The sequence below is a fragment of the Triticum dicoccoides genome, chromosome 5B (genome assembly GCF_002162155.2).
Source record: "Triticum dicoccoides isolate Atlit2015 ecotype Zavitan chromosome 5B, WEW_v2.0, whole genome shotgun sequence".
Taxonomy (NCBI): domain Eukaryota; kingdom Viridiplantae; phylum Streptophyta; class Magnoliopsida; order Poales; family Poaceae; genus Triticum; species Triticum dicoccoides.
The window spans coordinates 180779092-180785185 of NC_041389.1; positions in this window are offsets into that span (position 1 = coordinate 180779092).

Genomic DNA, 6094 nt, shown 5'->3' on the forward strand with positions numbered 1-6094 from the left:
GTCCACACTGCTTTTGAGATCCCTGCTGACATCTATGCATGGTATTGCACACCAGATGAGGCAACTCATTGTAAGGAAATGAAGAATGAGCGCAAGGTGCGCATTCAGAAAATCAAACGAAGATGGGCACGGGAATGGAGGGAGTATGGATATGTTACTCCATAGTACATGAAGAAATTCACTCTAAACCCTCCTTGCCCAAGCCCTCCGTTGGCACCTGGCAAAATTGCTGATCCTACTAGCATCATGCACGATGAGGACTATGCTAACGAATGGGCCAAGTGGCAAGCCAAGTTGGCCAAATAGGCCAAAGAAGCAGTGAGGAAATTCAATGAAGACTCAGCTGTTGCTGCTGCTGAGGCCTCCACAAGCAAGAAGGCTATGCCTAAGCAAACCACCTTCCTCAGCAATGCCCTCACAGCCAAGTTCAGCAATGCCCTCATGGCCAAGCTCATCTATGCCCTCACGGCATATTCCTCAAGCTGCTCTAGTTCCTCAGGTTGCAAAACCCTCAGCTCCTCCGGCAAAGTCCTCGGCACCTGTGCATCTTGCCTCTTGCCAAAGGACCACAGGCATCACAATTGCCTCAGGAGCTTCTGCAAGTTCTTTAGCTCCTCCTCAGTCTTCCAAAGGCCCCACTTTGCTGAAGACCAAGGCCACTGCTGGATGAGGCACTAGACCAAGTCCTCACTAGAAGGAAGTTTCCTTCCAAGTGCCGTCAGATGATGACGAAGCTGATGATGAAGAATTGGCCAAAATCATCAAGGACAGACAACAAAGGGCCGCTAGAGCCAAGGGTAGTGTTGTGCCCCTCCTGTTGGATCCAAAGAAGATCTTGGACTTCATTGACCTTTGGCACAATGACCCAAACACTCCCTTGAAAGAGTTAAACCTCACACCTGGTCAAAGTCACATGTTGACGACTTCCATCTCTGAAGAGAAATGGAAATATGAGTAAGCCAGGTCTGTGAAGAAAGCCCAGTATAGGAAACAACGCTTCCTGAAGGACAATGTTCTTATGCTATCGCCTGAACAACTTATCACTCTGCAATCTGAGATCAAGAAGCTCAGTGATGAATTTGACGCTGACAAGGCAGAATGGCTGGGAGCCAAAGTCAGATTCGTCAAAATGGCGAAGGGACTTACTTCCAATGTTGCTGATCCAACCACATTGAAATTCCTCAGGCTGAAGCATCTACACAGCCAACTGAAGAACATGCCAGCACCGCTGATGAAAATCAGGCTACTAATGAAACTGCAAGCACCAGGGCTGATGAAGCAATTCTAGCCACTAAAGAAACTGCCAGGGCAACCTCTAGTGTTGCGCCTGAAGAACAAGTCAGGCTAGGTGAAGGATCTAACGCTGCGCCTGAAGAAGCTAAACCAGTCAGGACAATTGCATCAGTTGTGCCTGACAAGATTGCACCAATTTCCTCTGCTCCTCCTGCACCAAGGCCAACACCAAGTCCAATTCTTCCTTCTGCATTAGAAGTGAAGAAAACCAAGGCTGCGGAGCGAGCTGCACTGAAGAAAGGGAAATCATCTGCTTCCTCAGAATCTTCTGCTCCCAAGAAGGCAAAGGTTTTGACCAACTCACTTGAAAATCCAATTGATGTTGTTCCTCTTTCAAGCATACTATCAAAGGAAATTATTCCTTTTGGTGAAGATTATGTGATTCCAAGTGAACCAGATGAAGAAAATCCCTTTGCTGCATTGACAGAGTAGATGGATGAAGAAATAGAAGTGGACACTATCACTTCAACCCCTCTGGTATCATCACCCATGCCTTAGTTCACGACAGAACAGGCAGGCATTGAAGAAATGGAAGAAGAAGAAGAAGATGTGGACATTGGGAGCACCACGCCTGTGATGAATGATGACTTTTGGGAAAGTCAGCACCCCAACTCTCCCTTGTTCACGCCACTACAAAAAATTCCTCAGTCCCCAGTGCATACTGAAGTTCAAATGGGCTCTGATGGAATTCACACTACTCCTTCCATTCCTGAAGAAATTCTAGCTACTCGTGCTGATGATAAAGCTGCTCAAGAAACGGAGACCCAGGCTGCTACTGAAGCACAAACTAAAATTCCTCAGCCTATGGTTCCTGAGACTGTGATTCCGGAAGCTGTGCTGCAATTGACTGATAATCCTCAGCCGAAGCCGAAGAATCCATTCTCGAAGATGCCAAAGTTCAAAGCTGCTGACTTCTTCCACGAGCATGTGTTCTTCACATACTACAACCCTTATGACTCTGCTCGTCTTCGAAGGAAGCGCTTCTGGACCGCCAACCAAGCAAACTTCTATTCTTCACTACTTTTTGATAAGGACAAAGTCTTCGACCATGAGCATATTCCTCACGTGGACATGGAATCACTGTCGTGCTTCACACCAGTCCTCAGTGTTCTTCATGACGCTGGATTGCTTAACTTCTGTACCGATATATGTGATTGGAATGAAGAACTAATTCTTCAGTTCTACGCGATGTTGCACATTACCAGAAATGTTGAAGATGTAAATTCTTGGGTATTGGACTGGATGACAGACAACACTCACTTCGAAGCACCGGCCTTTGAATTGCTTCATGCCCTGCCTGTCAGTCCTCCCCTTGAAGGTGCTCGTCGTATATATCATGAACCTGAGCTATCTAATCACTACATGCAAGTGTTGATGAAGCCGCTGAAGCCCGGTCAAGCCCCAAGGACCAAATTCCTCATGAAGGAATTGCTATATGTGCCACAGATTGTCTATTGCATTCTGACCAAGACATTGAGTGCAATCAAAGGCCACAACTTGAATCAAGAAGAAGTCGTTGGCATCATGAAGAATTTGTTGTTCAATATCGTGCATGGTATCCCAATAAACTACCATGACTTCTTCATGCAGACTATGGCAAATGTTGCACTGTCTCCTTTTGAATTGAAGCCTTACGCTCCCTGGATTATTAGATTCCTCAGATCAAGGTCTTCAATCAATTACAAGGTTGACACATTCAACCATGGCAGCTACTTGCCCCACATTGAAGTCCTCAAGCGGACATTTTCCTCAGCTCATGAAAAGGGCAAGGCCACTACAAATGTTGATGAAGGCATTCGTCCATTGGATGGACAGTTTCGCAAAGCTGCCTCGTACTCCACCAATGATGACTCTGCCACTCATGACTCTGCCAATGCTTCCAAGAAAAATCCTCAAGGCACAGCTCCAAGGGTGATGACTGATCATGAGCTTCTCCTCAGTCTTCATCAAAAAGTCGATCCCAATCACAAATGGGTCAAGCGTCAGTTTGGTTCAATTCTTCACAACATGACTGCTACACATAATTCAGTGAAGAAGAACCACTAATACCTCCATGCAGTATTTGATCGCACCTGGGCTGTTCTGACGCATCTCTACAGCGACGAAGATCTTCAGCAGATGGGCTTCAAGCAGGACTTTGACTGGTCTAAGCCTCCGGCGAAGAAATTCAAGAAAGTCAAGGTTCCTCCCTTGCAGGCCAGCTCATTTTCTTCATCGCGCGAGGCCGATGAAAATGAAGACTTGGACGACACTTCGGCAGGCCCTACTCCAACAACCGACCCCAACAACGCTGGCGCTCCTCCATCAACCTCGTGATGATATTCTTCAGGGGCGTTAGTCCTCACTTTTCATCCCTTTTGGTCATTTGATGACAAAAGGGGAGAAATTTGAGTTAGTCTTCAAGCGGGTCTATCTATATGGGTGTTTTTTTTGTTAAGTTGCAACTCTCACTCTTCTGAAGTGTTTGTTGATCGAGTTGTAAACTTAAGTCCATTCATGACCTGATACTTTTGCTATGTTTTTCTGCATGCTATTTCCTCATATATGTGATGCACGCATGCTGAATTACATCAGTCACCATATTTCATCATGCATTTCAAATTCTTCATTTGATATGTTAAATGTGTGTATGAATTACAAGATATAGGCGGAGATCTCCATGATTCTACTCTTCAAATGTGCATTGCTTCAAAAGCAAATTCCTCACTATGCACATCTTCAGGGGGAGTTCTTCTATATCTTGCAATCAAATTCCTCAATATTGAGCACTTTCAATTCATATGTTTATCCCTGTTGAAAACTTAACCAGTATTGTCATCAATTACCAAAAAGGGGGAGATTGTAAGTGCATCTAGTGCCCCTTAGTGATCTTGGTGTATTGAAGACTTATAGGTTAAGGGAATAATATGTTTGTGAGTGTACACAGGTTCTATAAGTCAATGAGGAGTTTGATATTTACAGTGAAAGTCGACCCCTACAAAGAATGTCTTTAGCTGACGACTTTGGTTCTCCTGAAGACTTTGAAAGTGGTGAAATGTGTGTACCTTGAAGACTTGGATATTCATGCAAGGATTATGAAGAGTGAAGACTTTCGTGTTCGTAGTTTCATTTTCTCTTTCTTCAGTCATAGGAAACACCATACTGTTAAAGGGGGTCAAGGTAATACTAAGGAAACTGATTTTCAAGTGATGCTCATCTCAAATCCTACACCTTCCCAATCATTTCGAGTAAAGCCATTGGAAATCTCATATCAGTTCAGTCAATTTCTTCAGTAACAGAGACGAAGATCTTCTGGTCTCTGAGGAATTTGTTCTAACTGAGGAGTTAGGAATTTGCTAGTGCGGATTGCCTACACAGTGAGGAACATGATAGCCTTGAGGAATTCCAACCTCAAATACGACTGTTGCTGTCCAAAATATCCTACCACCTAACGGTCATATCATTGAAGGGCATTTATGTCTTATCATGTCGGGCTGCTCCCTAGGCTATAAATAGCCGCCCCCTACGACCACTAGCTTTTTGGCTGCTCTAAGACACTTGTCAATTGAGAGCATCCCATCCTCCAAGGACATTGAGAGAAAATCATCAAGTGAGGCAAACCCAAATCCCAAACCCAAACCTACAAACCCAAAGTGATTGAGCATCACTGAAGAGATTATTCCTGTGTGGAACCGACGCTTGTTACCTTTGAGGACTGTGTATCCTCCAGACGGTTAGGCGTCATGGTCTGAGCATCCAAGAGGAATTGTGGATCGCCGAGTGACCAAGTCTATGAAGGTTTGTAAGTCACCTGTGAAGACCTACCACGAGTGTTCGGCGAGGTCTGTGTGATCTTAGCTCATGGAGAATACGGTGAGGACTGTGTGTCCGGGACTGTGTGTCCTCGAGTTTAAATACTCAGCCGCTCCAACCAGACGTACAATTGTCACAGCAGTTGGAACTGGTCTACCAAATCATTATCTTCACCAAGCCTACTGGTTCTATTTCCTCAACCCTTTCATTTCCTCATTCATGTGTTGACGAACCTGATGATTACTGTTTGAAGACTTTGACTGAAGACTTTCTCTATTTTCTCAATACAATTTCTTCAGTCACATTGTCTTCAGCCTGCTTATCCTGTGTTTATGCTTTCTGTACTCTCTGTTTGTCTTTCATTTCATCATGATGACTATGATATTGCTCCATTATGCTTATACCTGAGTCGCTGATTGTAGTTTGTGACTTAGGAATTTTCTCACCCTGATATTCCTCATTGACGAATTTGTAAAAATCGCCTATTCACCCCCCTCTAGTCGACTTAACGCACTTTCACTTATGTAATTGGATATTTATTTCAGTTATATATATACATGTTATTCTTTTGTAGACAGAGAAAATCGCACGGCTTATTAGCAGCAATCGTCTGTGTTATTATTGGTCTTCACGCACATTTCTGATCGTGGACAAGTTTGCTATGTATCACACACATCTTGTTCAGTTGAACCGTTTCCATTGTGTTGCACAATAAAGGATGCAAAGAGGGATCCTACAGCAGCAAGGACCAGCTTCCCTACTGATAGCTCATCTAATAGAACTCCCAAGTTAAGTGTGCTGATGTTGGAGTAGTCGTGAGATGGCTGACCGGATGGGAAGTGGACTCGATATTAACTAGATGGATGGGTCACTGCAAAGGTTTATTATAAAACCAATTATCCCTAATTATAAATCTTTGGAGTGAGCCATCCATCTAGTTAATGTCTAGGTCTTTGTTTTGTAATTTTTGACATTTTTTGTTTTTTGAACACATGTTGATTGGCTTGAA